Source organism: Notamacropus eugenii, chromosome 1, assembly GCF_028372415.1.
Source record: "Notamacropus eugenii isolate mMacEug1 chromosome 1, mMacEug1.pri_v2, whole genome shotgun sequence".
In the NCBI taxonomy this organism is placed as follows: Eukaryota; Metazoa; Chordata; class Mammalia; order Diprotodontia; family Macropodidae; genus Notamacropus; species Notamacropus eugenii.
Genome location: NC_092872.1, coordinates 437,632,352 through 437,646,862, shown reverse-complemented (window position 1 = coordinate 437,646,862; position 14,511 = coordinate 437,632,352). Strand labels below are relative to the sequence as shown.

Here is a 14,511-nt window from a genome sequence, read left to right as displayed (position 1 = left end):
CCAAATTTAACCAAAAAAAAATATACAAAATCTCAAAAAAGAAAATTGGACTACAAAATTATATCCCTCTACAAATAGAAATATAGCATTTGAAAACAAAACAATCTACTTCAAAGACAAACAAGATATGAATAGATGCATTATTTGAACTAAATAATTAAAGACATATCTGTAAACACCAGAAGAGAAAGTCAAAACTCATTGAAAATTAAGCCATTAAGACATTTGATAATTTCGTAAAACTTATAACTACATAGAAATAAAGATTGTAGTGTGTGCATATACTATAAAAGCATGAGAACAAGGTATGTAAAATTTCCTAACTATAATTAAAACAAACCAGTTTCTTTTTAATATAAAAATGAATAGTTGTATTAATATGTGTCAAGAACACAAAAATATATTCCTTTTTACTAACAAAAAAGGCATTTTACAGAAATTATAACCATAAACAAGCATAAAGGCAAAGGAAAGTGAGAATAAAGATGAGCTAGCTGTAATAAAAAAGTGGTTATACCACAAGGAATTATATAATAGACAACAGGAAGAAACATAAACTGCTTTGCTTTCATTTTTCAATATTTGAAATAGTTATAGAAGACAAAACCAATCCCTCTAGACTATATGACTAGAAAAAGAAGAAAATGATAGATAATACATCACATCTGTGACAAAATATTAGACACAAATTGTTGACATTGTCCTATGAAAAAAGTTACAGAATAATTCAAGAGAGAAATTTTGCCAACTTATTAATTTTTTTATTTAACTTTTAACATTCATTTTCACAAAATCAACTTATTAATTAAAGGAAACATATTTAGTGCAAAAATATATAGCTGGATTGAAAGTCAGGTCTCAAATATGTCATCCAACTTCAAATTAAAAAAAAAAAACCTTATGTTGCAGCAATGCTATCTGACCAAGCAGAATTTAAATGAGAAAAGATTGACAGAAACAAAGAAGAATATTGCCTAATGGCAAAAGTAAAACTTTTTTTTTTTATTTTGCAACTCTCTTCACTTTCTATATGCCCAAAACTTACAGTTGAATTCATAAAAGAAAGATGTGTTTAAATGAGAAGAAATAGATAACCTATAATAATAGTATGTGATCATATATTCAAAAAATTACTGACCATAAATGAACTTCAAAGGTCATCCTATTCATCCTATATACAAAAGGAATTCCTATTATAAAGAAAAAAACAAACTTATACAATGTGACAGCTAGGGGTCACAGTCACAGTAGATAGAGTACTGGGCCCAGAGTCAGGAGGACCTGAGTTCAAATCCAGCATCAGACACTAGCTGTTTAATCCTGAGCAAGTCATGTAAATCTGATTTCCTCCTAGAAAAAAATTCAAAAGAATAAAAAGGCTTATGTGTGGGTTCATCCTTTGTTGCCAAAGAAGACCATGCCATCAGAGAAATAATGACATGACTTGCACTTGACTTTGTTTTGAGTGAGGGCTGTGTAAAAGGAGAATATACACAAAAGGAATCCCAACTATCTATATGTCTAGGAGTCAACCAGCCTGTACTTGAAGACCTCCCCCCAAAATGGAGAAATTCAGTATTTCTACAGATAGTAAATTCCATGTCAGATACTTTTAATTACTAGGGAGTTTTCTTGATATAATGCCTAATTTTGTCTCTGAAATTTCTATCTGATCCTCTTAATTCTGTCTAAACTGAACAAGTTCAGTCCTTCCTCCATATTTTAACCCTTCAAATCGTTGAACACATCTCTCCCAGCTCTTTACTTCTTTAATGAGTCTTTTCTTCATTACACCAAACATTCCTTTCTCCTTCAATTTTTCCTTACATGCCGTGAACTGATTATCCTCTTTTATTTTTTATTCTGGACACACTCCAACTTACCAATGTTCCTAAACTCTTCTTCCAAGAACTAAATATAATACCTCTGATGAAGTCTAATGAGGGCAGAATTCAGAACAAATTATTTCACTATTCCTGAAAGTTATACTCATCTTAACGAAGCCCAATCATACATAATACTACTGCCTTTTTGCAATCCGCTAAAATCCCTAGATCTTTTTAGAACCAATTATTTTCTACCACTACCCCACCTATCTTATATTTTAAGAAGATATCTTTTTGTACTCATGTAGAAGACTGCATTATCTCTTTCGAATTTCATGTTATTGGTGTCAATCCAGTGCTTTAGCCTAGATCCCTTTTGACCCTTACTGTATCCTATCTGTTGAGTTAGTTATCACTCCCAACTTTCTGTCAAATACTCTTAACACTGTCATTGGAATGATAAATAAATTGAACAATCTCAGAGGAAGATATAAGACAGCAAATATTCAAATACACAATCACTCAGGTAGTCTCAGTACCTACAAAGCTTATTTCTGTCAAACTGTCCAAGTTCAAATAATTCTTATATTACATGAGTTATTCAGAAATATCTAAATACATGGAATAATATTAACTGTATTTTTGTTAAATAAATAAGATGTTGATTTTAAAATGAGGGTGACGTAATGCCAAAAATAAATAATAGGTGTCCAATTTCACTGATAAACATAGAGAGAAAAATATTAAATAAAATATTATCTAATATAATATATTACTACATTAAGAAAATAATTTAGTATAAGCAAGCAATATTTATATCAAGTTGTTGTGTTCATCCTTCATTGCCAAAGAAGACTGTGCCATCGGAGAAATGATGACATGATTTGCACTTGACTTTGTTTTGAGTGAGGCTGGGCTGTGCAAGATCACCAGTCTCACTTCTCCTCCAGAGCCATCTGAAAACAGTGACCTGATATTCCTCAGGATGACTGGAGATGAACCAGGATGCACTGGGAGACCTTGGCCTCTTTAGGCCAAGGTCTATGGAGGTACTCACTTAGGGTAAGGAAACGCCCATTCATTGAATAGGCCTGTTTAAGAAGTAGCTAGGGCATGGTTCCTTTAATGAGGTAAAAAAAAAAAAAAAAGAAAGAAAAACCTCAGTTGGGAGGGAAAGAGCAACAGTTGCTACTGATAATTTCTCTGAAGCCAAGAGGGTCCAGAAGAGAGCCTTTAGGAAGAGGACAGGGGCCAATGGTGTCTGAACTTCACAATTTCATAGGTTCAAGGTTTAGGGAAGGGAAGGGAAGGGAAGGGAAGGGAAAGGAAGGGAAGGGAAGGGAAGGGAAGGGAAGGGAAGAAGAGAAGGGAGGGAGGGAAGGGAAGGAAGACTAGCCAGTAAACCCCAAGTCAACTGGGAATCTTTTGGTCATCCAAATTTACCTTCACAGGAGAGGAGGAGCTGAGTCTACTCACAGGGTTGTTTTCGTCCTTCATTTCCAAAGAAGATCATGCTGTCAGAGAAATGATGACATGACTTGCACTTGACTTTTTTTGGAGTGAGGGAGGGCTATAAGCAAAGTTGGACCAATATCAGAAGCTTATTAATATCATAAAATATATAAATGCAAAAAACCTAAAGTGGCTTTTTTCTCATATGTATAAAAAATACTGATAAAATGAACATTTGTCTATGATTTTTAATAGCTACATAAGAACTAGACATAAAAGGGATTTCATTCAACAGGATAAAAAATATAAAAAAAAAGTAAGATCCTTAAGTCCAGGCCCTACATAATGTACCTTATATAAATATTAGAAGCTTTCCTACTAAAACCAGATGAAAAACGAAGTTTCTGGCTCTCAGAAACTTTACTTGAAAGAATATTGGATACTCTAGTGATGATAATAAAAAATGTAAAAATATAATAGTGGGATTAACATTGGAAATGAAAATGTAAAAGTCTTCTATCTGACTACCACTTTCTTTGTTTCCTTTGTTAGATCTTTAAGCAAGTCATACCCACTAACCTTGGGAGTTCAAGAAGGTTCTGTCCAAGGCCCCATTTTCCCTTTTTACTATTATACGTGATGTTCTCATAATTTTCCATGATCATTATTATCTTTATGCAGATGATTCTCAGATCTACTTCTTCATCCCTAACTTCTCTCCTAACTTACAGTCTCATATTTTCAATTGCCAATTAGACATCTCTAACTGGATGTCCCACAGACATTTTAAATACAACATGGCCAAAACTGAATTATCTTTCCCCTAAATTTCTGCCCTCTTCTTGACTTCCCTATTACCATCAAGCGTATAAAAAACTTTGATAAAATGAACATTTGTCCATGACTTTTAATAGCTACATAAGAATTAGATATAAAAGGGATTTCATCCAACAGGTTAAAAAATTTTTTAAAAAAAGTAAGATCCTTAAGTCTAGGCCCTACTTGATATACATTATATAAATATTAGAAGCTTTCCTACTAAAATCAGATGAAAAACGAGGTTTCTGGCTCTCAGAAACTTTACTACAGTCATACCAGGTCACAAACTAATTTTCATCCTTAATTTTTCACTCTTACTTCATATATCCAATTAGTTGTTAAATTTGCTTCCTTTGTCTACTCTGACACTGCAACCACACTGGTGAAGTCCCTCATCACATAAACTATTTTGAAAACCTACTGGCTGGTATAGTTGCCTTGTTTTCTCCTACTCCAGTAATCCTCTACTCAGCTGTCAGTTTTATGTTCTAAAAGTACAAGTCTGATTTTGTCATGAAGACCACCATCTTTCCATTCTATCACCCTTTGATAACCCCCAGTGACTCTCTATTGCATCTAGAATTAGATAAAATTCTCTTTGGCTTTCAAAGCCTTTCATAATTAAACCTTTCCCTACTTTTCTTTGCATGTGTTCCCCTCCACCTATTCTATGATTTAGTGGCACTATCCTCTTTGTTTTTCCTCACACAAGACATTTTATTTTTAACACTAATTGTTTTCACTGACTCTTCATGTCATCTAGAATGCTGCATCTCTACAGGCTTCTTTTAAGCCTTAGCTAAGGAAACACCTTCTACAAGAAGACTTCCCCAGTCCTACTAAATTTTAGTGACTTTCTGATGAGACTATTCCCAATTTATCATGTATATATCTCATCTGTACACAATTATTTGCATACAGTCTCCCTCATTAAACTATGAGAAGGGAATGATTTTATTCTAGCTATTTTTTAACCATTTAACTTTTTTAATGTTTCTCCACAAAATACTAAAGTACAGACAAGGAATAATCATAATGTAACCAACCTTATAAATATGGAACTATAAATTTAAAACATTTCTGGTTTAAAAAATAAATCTGGTAGTAAATGCAGCTCTGCAGGGTTTCTGTGTCTAGTAGGGCTGGTCTCTGCTGCTCCTGATGGTACTTGCCTTTATCCATTTTTCCAGGTCCTCCACACCTGCCTCTTTTGCCTCCCATCTGTTCCATGAGTGGACCAGGAGGGCCTCCAGGTCTTCCTCTTCCTCCACCACCAAAACCTCCTCGATCCATTCCTTGACTTTCCCAGAAATCACCTCTGTCTCTACCTTGGCCTCCTCTGAACACATCACCATGCCCTCCTGCTCTGTGTTAGACATTTCTGCCTCCTGAAGGGTTTCCTTGGGAATCCCTGTATCCTCTTCGTGAAAAACTTCCCCTGGTTTCTCTTCTGCCTCCCATTCAACCCATGGGATCTTCTGTACCTCCAAGACCTCCTGGGAGAGAAGGAGGCATCCCTCTGCCTTCACAGGGTGGCATGCCACCTTGCATGCTGTTCATTGGAGGTTTCTTCTGAGCTAGAGTCACTTTGAGTTTTGCTCCCTTGAAAGTCTTTCCCATCAAATGATTCTACTGCAGCCTTTGCAATAGGTGGGTCATTGTAGGCATCGTCTTTTGTTTTTCCAGTTTCTTTGTCTAAGTAAGCATCTTTGGCTGCCCAGTCTATTTGTTCATCTTGTCAACTCCACACTGTTTGAAAAGTCTGCCAGCTCATCAACAGTCACATTTTCATTCAGTCCCTATACATATATTCAGTCCTTCCTCCTCCCCCCGACCCTCTGCTCATGCCTCCATGATCAAATACCTCTCTTCCTCTGCTCTGGTTATCAGGGCCACTCATGCTCCAGTTTTCTCCAGGTGCAGAAAAGCCCCTAGACTCCTGCCCATATGCACCCATGCTTCTAGGATGGTCCTGCCTGAAAGCATTCTACTGCCTGTAGCTGCTGCTCTGCTGAATATATTGACCTGGAGCCTGGCTGTAGAATCCAGTATGAGGGGGATAACTAGTAGTGAGGGGGCTGCTACCCATAGTTATTCTCCTGTCCATAGCTAGTATTCTGCTCAGAGTAATTGCTCTGATTGCAACTAGTTGGCTGGGTAGAGGAATAGCTATTTGGAGGATAGGATGGCGCTGTGGTAGCTAGCTGCATGGGATAGCTGTCAGGTACCTGTGAGTAACTGTAGTAGCTCCATCCATATCCTAGGTTGGTCTGGCTGTATCCTGCTGTATGAGATTGAGGGTGACTAGTCTCAGCAGGCTTGCTACCATACTGGGGTATCACAGTTGTAGCAGTTGCTGACTGCTGTCAGTAGATAAGATAAGCAGGCTGGGAACCATAGGCAGACTCTGCTGCATAGGATGTCTGGCTGGTCATAGCTGTAACAGTGGAGGTATCATCCTTGGACAGGACTGTAAGCTTGAGGTGCAATTGGTTGCAGTATAAGCTGTTGGAGGCTGTCCATAAGAGGTCACATATGTAGTCTGCCCATAGGTTGCAGTTTTCTGAGCATGTGTATAACTGACATCAATTAGGTTGCCCTTAGGTCCCATAACTTTATTGCCCATATGCCTGTATGGTCTGTTCATATCCTTGAGTTAGCTGCCCTGCTGGACTGTAACCTGATGATAGGTACTATGGTACATGGACATCATTTTCTCTCTTTCCTCCTTATTCTCTCAATGTCCATCTAGCCTTTTGTTTTGTATCCCTAATATTTGGTGCAATGTTTAGAACACATTAGTTGCTTAAGAAATGCTATATGATTGATTCATGATGATGTTAAATAAAATTCTAATTACCTTAACCAAAAAATAAGGAGACAATAAATGAGCTCAGGAAAGTTATATAAGAATAATGTACAAAAATGTTTGCACATTGATTTATTACTAATAAAGTCAAGAAAATATATGGCATGCTTGATAAGTATATTGGTAGATATTAAGCAGGCTGTAATAATAAAACTGTTAAATATTTCAGATTTAATTTAAAAAGCAGTAGGAGAATTTTAGAATAATAGCTATAAAAAAGAAAACAACCTGTGGGATTGTTGTTTCTGGATGGGTTGGATTAATATATTAAAATCATAATACTGCAGAAACTAACATATATATTTCATATCTTTTTCAATATACAAAGTGGCTTCTTTACATCAGTAGGCAAAATCACAATCAAATTTATATGGAAAATAAGGGGAAAGGAATACTAAAAGAAGCACTAAAAAGAAAAGCTAATAAAGACATTCTTATACTCCCAGACTTTCAAATATATTGCAAAGCAGGGATTATTAAGATATGTGGAACTGGACAATAATAAAGTTAGAAATAAAAATGAGCCACTAGATATCAGAATAAACATATACAAAAATGTTAATAAAAATTGTTAGAAAAAACAATGGGAATTAATTATTTAATGAATATACTTGGGAAAATTGGTTGGCAATTTCACGGAAAAGGAATTGGGACCTATATCTTCTACCATTTTACAATGAATTCCATCTAAATTTGAGACAATCATACACTAAACAACAATAACAACAAACTCCATAAAAGATGGAAGAAAATGGAATAAATATTTATTTCCATTTCAGAAAGGATTTGATTTTTCCAATTCAACAAATGAGAATAATTATGATGGTAAGATGGATATGTTAGCTCATAATATTTTTTACAATATTTATTTGCATATCAAAAAGTAATACAACTAAAAGTAAAAGAATCATTAGGAAAATGTGCATAACAAATATTACGGATTAAATGTTAAAATGCAATAAGATGGTTATATTTTAAAGTGATAGTAATATAAAAATAAATTTCAATAATAATTAAAATAAAATAAATACATGAGAAATTGGTCTTTAAAATCATTGTAGTAGCTGTCCATCAGCAACACAGAAATGTTCTGAGATGAATGTTCCTTTCAAAAAAGGAAACACAAATTGTTAAAAATCATTTCCAAAAATGCCCAGCATTACTAGTTAATGTTATGGAAAATGTTATGGAAATCAGGATGGCTTTGAAGTAACACATCACAGCCATTAAATTGTCATGTGATAATTAAAAACAGCAAAACAATACTGTCAAGGCTATGTTGAAAGAGGAATATTCTTTCTTTACTGATAGAATTATAAAGTGGTATAATAATTCTGTAGAGCAATATGGCAGAATATAATAAAGTTTACAAAAATATTCTACACTCTTGCCCAGTAGTGTAATAATGTTATTGTGCTCTATGAAATAGTGAATCTGATATGTTTTTTTTTAGTGGAAAGAGTTGTATAAAGTGATGTAAAGTGAAACAAGGGGATAATTTATGCAATGAACACAATAATGTAAAGGAAAATAACAACACTGAAAAACTTAACACTGATCAATGACCAATTTTGACTTCTAGGGAGGAATGAGGCAGCATGTTTCCTGCTTCTTTGCAGAAAAGTAATAGACTCTAGGCATAAAACATGGCTTGTATTTTCAGATATGACTAAAATATTGATTTGTTTTGCTTGACTCCACTTATTTTTTTACAAGGGAGGGTTTTGTGAGAGGGGGAAAGGAATGTTATCAGTCATATAAGAAAATAAAAAGAAAATATTAATGAAATAACTCCCCCACCCCCATGGAATATGCCTAGAATATTCCCTGGTAATATTTTTAGAAGTATCTCTTCAATTATTTTCATAATGACATTGTCTTGTTTTGTTTTTTAATGAAAGTAGCCTACATTTCCAACAACAGGGGAGTGGGAAAATAAATTGTAGGTCGTTAATGCAATGTAATACTATACAGATGTTATTATTGACACACTTGTGGATTTCAAAGAAAACTGGAAAGATTTCTATAAAATAATGCAAAGCAAAAAAGAACAATAAGATTAATGGCATGGATGAAAACTATAATCATATGAGGAAAAGTTAATGACAATGAACAGAGAGTCATGTTGATTACTTTGTGGGATAAATAAATACATATGTTTCAATACTTCATGCTTTGAAATCAATTAATTATAATAAAATAGTTATGAAACAAGTATAGATGTTTATTCTGATGCTTAATCTTTTTTCTAATGAAACTATTAGAAAACATTATTTCTCCTTAGTTTGGTGCCATCTCAGCCAGAAGAGTATTTAAGCCTTTAGTTTTTATAGTATACATATTAGACCACTTAAAACAAAGTCTCTTAGGAAAAGAGTGAGGACTTGGGCCTGACTCAGAGAACGTCCCACTAGAAAAGTGTGAGAAAGGATAGAAAACATTACTTGTAGTGAGAAATTTATCTTCAGGCCTGATCCGGAACATTTAGTCCCACTTTGCTGCTCTATTCTCCTGGTGAATTTTATTCCCATAGTGAGTAATTATTGCTTTCTCCAGGCACAAGTGGCTACCCTGATAAAATTCAGCTCTGGGGAATTAGGGAAGAGACCCTCCTTTGCTTATTTTTCATAGCCCTTCCTATCTCCTGTCAGCAGTGTCTACATTCCATGACTCCTTCAAAGGGTAACTATCTAGAAAGACTTGTCCATTCCTTTCCAAGTCTTATCAGCCTCTCTCAGACCAACTTATTTAGCTAATGATGTCTACATAAATTCAGAAGGAACAAATCTATACCTTAAATAAACAACTCTCTCAACTGCTTAAATGGGCTTCCTGGTAGAGGACCCAGGTTCCTGCAATGGTCCCCTTTCTCTTACTAGATGACTACTTTTGCCTTCTCAGGCTGTTCTCTAATCACTTCTTAAAGCTCTATCTCACTTTTGCCCATTTTAATTCAACAACCACTTATTAAAGAATACTAGCTATCATTTGTATAGCACTTCACATTCTACAAAACATTTTACAGATGTTATCTCATTTAATCCTCATAACAACCCTACTCAGTGGGTAATGTTATTATTCTCATTTTACAGATGAGGACATCGAAATCTAGTAGGGAGGTGATTTCCTCAGGGCCACACAGCTGATAAATATTAAAGACAATATTTCAATTGATGTTTTCCCAACCCTAAGTCCAGTGTTCTATTCACTATGCCACTTAAATGCTTTCTATGTACAAAAATCCTGTGAGAGGTACTGGGGTTATAAAAAGGAAAAAAGGCAAAGTTCTTGTCTGTAGAGAGTTGTCAGCCTTCTGTGGGGGTAGGAGGAAAGATATGATAGGTGTACTGATAAGTCCAACATAAGGGTAGAATATAGAGGCATAGTGGAAAACAAGAAATCCAGAATGTTGTCCCTCCACAAAATTTAAAAAAAAAATCAAGTATTCTAAGAAAAATTGTGAAGTCATTCCATTTAATCTGGGTGAGTTGGGAGAAATTATCATGGAGCTGGCTGTACCTGAGCTGGGAGGGGAAGCATCTCTATCTCAATTTTCTCCTTAATCCAATCTATCCTACACAAAGGCCAAAGTTCTTTTCCTATAATACAGGTCTAAGCATATCACTACTCCACTTGATAAACTCCAATGACCCCATATTACCTCTAGGAACAAATAAACACTGATTTTTAAAGTCCTTTAAACATAGTCCCATCCTACCTTTCTAGGCTTATTACATATTATCACTCTAATTCATGAATACAATGGTCCACCTGAACTGGTCATCTGCCTGTTTCTTGTGTATAGCTTTCCCTCTCCAAGCTCCTTGCAGCTGTAGTGGCTCTGTCAAGTCTTACAATGTACTTCCTCTTTACCTCTACCTTTTAGAATCCCTAGTTTCCTTCAAGGCTCAGCTAGAGTACTGTCTTCTACCGTAAGCTTTTCTTGATATTCACAGCTTCTAGTGGCCTTTCCTTATAAAAGTATCTTGGGAAAGGCAACTTGAAGCAACTCTGAGGTACAATTCCACATCTATTAGATTGGTGAATATGACAGAAAAGGAAAATGATAAATGTGGAAAGGCATGTAAGAAAATTGAGATCCTAGTGAAATTGTTGGTGTAATTGTGAACTATTCAAACATTCTGATGAGCAATTTAGAACTATCCACAAAGGGCTTTAAAGCCATGCATTATTCTTTGACCCACCAATATCATTACTAGGTCTGTATTCCCAAGAGATATCTTTGGAAAGAAAGAGAATCTCTATGTACAAAAATTTTATAGAAGTTTGTTTTTTTTGGGGGGGGGTGAGGGGCGGTGTGTGATGGCAAAGATTTGGAAATTGAGCAACTGCCTGTCAATTGGGGAATGGCTGAAAGATTGTGGGATATGATTTTGATGGAAATATTATTGTGATATAAGAAATGATGAGCAGCAAAGTGTCAGAAAAATCTGGGAAGACATAATAACTGATGCAAAATCAAGTGAAGAGAACCAGGAGAACATTGTATACAATAATAGCAAAATTGCAAAATGATCACCTGTGAATGGCTAGCTATTCTCAGCAATAAAGCAATTGAAAACAATTTCAAAGAACTTAACAATGAAAAATGCCATTTATCTTCATAGAAAGAACTGATGGAGCCTTGACACAGATTGAAGCATACTTTTTTTAAATTTTATTTTTCTTGGCTTGTTTTGTTTTTGGTCTGTGTTTTCTTTAACAACATGACTAACAAGGAAATGTGTTTTGAATGACTGCACATGTATAACCTATATAAAACTGCTTGTCTTCTCAATGAGGGTAGAGGGAATAGAGGGAGGGAAGTAATTTCCAACTCACAATTTTAAAAAATCAAATTTTAAAAATGATTTTAACATGTAACTAGGGGAGGGCAGACTCAAAATGGCTGAGAAAAGACAGATACTCACCTGAGCTTTCCCCAAAACCTCTCTAAATACCTTCAAATAATGCCCTAAGGCATTAGGACAAATTCTGGAACAGTGGAAGTCTCATGAAGGATAGAATGAAACAATTTTCTAGCCCAAGAAAACTTTGAAGGTCAGCAGGAAAGGTCTGTTGCACCTGGGTGAGAATGAAGCCAGTGTAAACCAGAACTTAGCTAGCTAGGAACAGGCCTTGGCAGTGACTGAATCAGTAGTAGGAGTAGCTGCTTCTGGAGTCCTCAACCTACAGACAGTAAGGAAGTTGAACAACTAGTCAGAAGGATGTTACAGAGGTCACATTGATGGTCCTGGGGGCAGAATTGTATTGCTTTGCCCATACTCAAATCTGGATCACAGTCCTGCATGGATGTCTCAGGGTAAGAAAGAGCATTAACACACTACAGCTTGTAGCCCAGTGGAACAGGAATCCTCATCACAGTTTCAGGGCAGAAAAGAGAACTTATGGTCACTCACAGACCAGAGCACAGACCTGGAGAGTAGTAAGCACCTCTCCTTAGATCATATCAGCTTTGAACAACTGAAAATTTGCAGGTCAATAGAAGTATCTCTGAAAATACCTGCACAAAATTCCTGAAACCTGAGACAGTTCATCCTCCACCCTGGAAGCAAAGCCCTACATTAACCAAGAGTTTCAAAAGTAAAATAATAGTCTAGGGAAATGAACAAAGAATGGGAAAAAGAAACTCTGACTCTAGAAAGATATTATGGTGAAAAGGAAGATCAAAACACACACTCAGACTACAACAAAATGAAAGCTCCTACATTAAAAGCCTCTAGGGAAAACATGAAATGGTCATGGAAGAGTTCAAAAAGAATTTTGAAAATCAAGTAAGAGAAGTAGAGGAAAAATTGGGAAGAGCAATGAGAGTGATGTAAGAAAATCATGAAAAATGAGTCAACATCTTGGTAAAGGTAAAAATGGTAAAAAAAAAAAATACTGAAGAAAGTAACATCTTTGAAAACTGACTAGGTCAAATGGTAAAAAAAGGTACAAAAAAGTCAATGAGAAGAATGTTTTGAAAAGCACAATTGTTTCCCCAATTGATAAATGGTCAAAGGATATGAACAGGCAATTTTGAGAAGAAGAAATTAAAGATATCTATAATCATATGAAAAAATGCTCTAAATCACTATTGATTAGAGAGATGCAAATCAAAACAACTCTGAGGTACCACATCACACCTATAAGATTGGCAAACATGACAGAACAAGAAAATGATAAATGCTGGAGAGGTTGTGGGAGAGTTGGAACACTAATTCATTGTTGGTGGAGCTGCGAGCGCATCCAACCATTCTGGAGAGCAATTTGGAACTATGCCCAAAGGGCTACAAAAATGTGCATACCCTTTGACCCAGCAATATCGCTACTAGGATTATATCCCCAAGAGATCATAAAAATGGGAAAGGGTCCCACATGTACAAAAATATTTATAGCAGCACTCTATGTAGTTGCCAAAAACTGGAAGTCAAGGGGATGTCCATCAATTGCGGAATGGCTGAATAAATTATGGTATATGAATGTAATGGAGTACTATTGTGCCATAAGAAATGATGAACAAGCAGACTTCAGAGAGGCCTGGAAGGACTTATATGACTTGATGCTGAGTGAAAGGAGCAGAACCAGGAGAACTTTTTGCACAGCAAAGACCACAGAGAGTTTTTTCTGGTAGACTTGGAATTTTGTAATAACGCAAAAACTTCTTATAAAAAAAAAAAAAATCCCAAAGGTGGTTCTCAAGGCAAAATGCCTTCCACACTCAGAGAAAGAAATATGGAAGTCATTCGCAAAATGTAGCAGATCATGTTTGTGTATGTGTATGTGTTTGTGTATCATGTTTTGATTTGTTATATGATTTCTTTCATTTATTTTAGTCTGACTACATAGCATGACTATAGTGAAAATATACTCAATAGGAAAGTATATGTAGAACCTATACAGAATTGTATGCAGTCGTGGGGAGGGAGGGGGGTAGTGGGGGGTAGGTGTGGGGGGAATAAAATCTCAATTGTATGGCAGTGATTGCTAAACATTAAAAAATAATAATAAAAAAAAAAGGAAACAAAAAAAATTAAAAAAAAAGAAAAGCAGAATTGTTCAAATGGAAAAAGAGGCACAAAAATTCACTTCACTTCACACACACACACACACACACACACACACATACACACACACACATACACTTTAAAAAAGCAGAATTGGCCAAATGAAAAGGAAGTTCAAAAGCTCACTGAAGAAAATATTTCCTTAAAAATTAGAATTGAGCAAATAGAAGCCAATTGACTTCAAGAGAAATCAAAGGACAATAAAATGAAACCAAAAGAATGAAAAAAAATTAAAACAATGTGAAATATCTCGTTGGAAAATAGATCCAGAAGAGATAATTTTAAAAAGTTATTTGACCACCTCAAAAGCCATGATGAGAGAGAGAGACAGAGACAGAGACAGAGAGAGACAGAGAGAGAGAGAGAGAGAGAGAGAGAGAGAGAGAGAGAGAGAGAGAGAGAGAGAGAGAGAGAGAGAGAGAGAAAGATGCTAGACATCATCTTTCAGGAAATTCTTCAGGAAAACTCCACTGAC

At 35.4% G+C, this 14,511-nt stretch overlaps 1 pseudogene; it reads right to left on the bottom strand.

Annotated features, from left to right (window-relative positions):
* Positions 1-4,812: 4,812 nt before the first annotated feature.
* On the bottom strand, positions 4,813-9,450 carry LOC140518151 (RNA-binding protein EWS pseudogene; annotated as a pseudogene).
* Between the last annotated feature and the right edge of the window lie 5,061 nt (positions 9,451-14,511).